Below are 1,692 nucleotides of genomic sequence, written 5' to 3'. Positions count from 1 at the left end.
TATATATATATATATATATATATATATATATATATATCTTCTATTTTCAGTTTGGTTTGTCCTGTGTATGATTACACTGAGGCATGTTTTCATATGTGTTTTAAAGTGCTCAAGAAATGTTTGTTGAACAAAAATTTTTTATATCATGAATATTACACAAAATGTTTAAGAAAAAACAAAATTATAAATTTAACTGCATTTCACTAACTTAGCTCCTTCAATTCTTTCATATTGTTATTTATTCACTTTTTATAGCATATGATTTCTTTTTTTCAAAAAAGTATTCATTTGTTTATTCTCATTAGGTATACATGACAGCAGAATGCATTTTGATTCTTTGTACACAATTGCAGCACAACTTTTCATTTCCCTGGTTGTACCCAATGTAGCGTCGCACCCTATGTGCAGTCATACATGTACCTATCTCTCCTATTATTTTAACAATTACATTTAAGCTGCCTATAGAGTACCATGAATTTGTCAGAAAAATCATTAAGATGCATGAATGGTTATCCATGATTTATGCAACATCACAAAATAATTGTTGCTACTGCTGATAAAATATGATATATAATCATTTATTTTTATCTCAGGCACTTAGCATGATACCTGGTTCATGACAGGTTTTATTTAAACAGCTTTATTTAGATATAATTTACATACCATAGATTTACCTCTTTAAAATATATATTTCAGTCCTTTTTAATATATCCACAGTTATATAATCATCATCATAATCTAATTTCAAAATATTTTTTCTTACCCCAAAAAGAACTCCTTACACATTAGTTTTCAGTCTGCATTACCCCTTCATCTCTGACCCTGACCCCTGATAACCTCTATTTTCTTTTTTGGCACTTCTGTGGTTCCAACCCAGGGCCTCCAACATGCTAGGCAAACACTCTACTCCTGAGCTATACCCTCAGCCCAGCCACTATTTTCTATCTCTATAGATTTTTCTATTCTAGGAATTTCATATAAATGCTATTTCATATAGTATATGGCCATTTCCATCTGATTTCTTTCACTTAGCACATTTTCAAAGTTCACTCATAGTGCAGCATGTAGCAGTTCTTTCTTTTGTTTATGGCTCAATAATATTTTATTGTATGAATGTACATTTGGTTTACCTGTTCAGCAGTTAGTGAATATTTGGGTTGTTTCCACTTCACGGATAGTATGAATATTGCTATTGTGAACATCGATATACAAGTTTTTACATGGACATGTTTTTATCTCTTCTGATTATATGGCTAAGAGTGGAACTGCTGGATTATATAGTAACTCTAGATACAACTACTATGGTTTGGACGTGGTTTGAATGTGTCCCCCAAGGCTTCACAGGCAGGGAGCTTGGACGGCAGTGTGATGATGTGGAGAGGTGGTGGGACCTTTAAGAGGTGGGGCCTAGTGGAAGGTCATTACTAGCTTCTCCCCTTCCCACTCTAGCTTCCTGTCTTGCCAAGTGATGACTTCCTCCCAGTGCACTCCTGCCATTGTGATGTCATCCACCATGAATGGAGCCTTCAGCAGAGCTGCACAGATGCTGGTGTCATTCCCTTGAACCTCTAGAACTATGAGCTCAATAAACCTCTTTCAGAGTAATCAGCCTGTTTTAGTCTGTTTTTTTTTTTTTTTTTGCACTACTGCTACCATCAAAAAGACCTGACAAGAACAATTAGTGGAGGAGAA

The sequence above is a fragment of the Marmota marmota genome, unplaced genomic scaffold (genome assembly GCF_001458135.2).
Source record: "Marmota marmota marmota unplaced genomic scaffold, marMar, whole genome shotgun sequence".
In the NCBI taxonomy this organism is placed as follows: domain Eukaryota; kingdom Metazoa; phylum Chordata; class Mammalia; order Rodentia; family Sciuridae; genus Marmota; species Marmota marmota.
Note: the sequence above shows the minus strand (reverse complement) of the source record.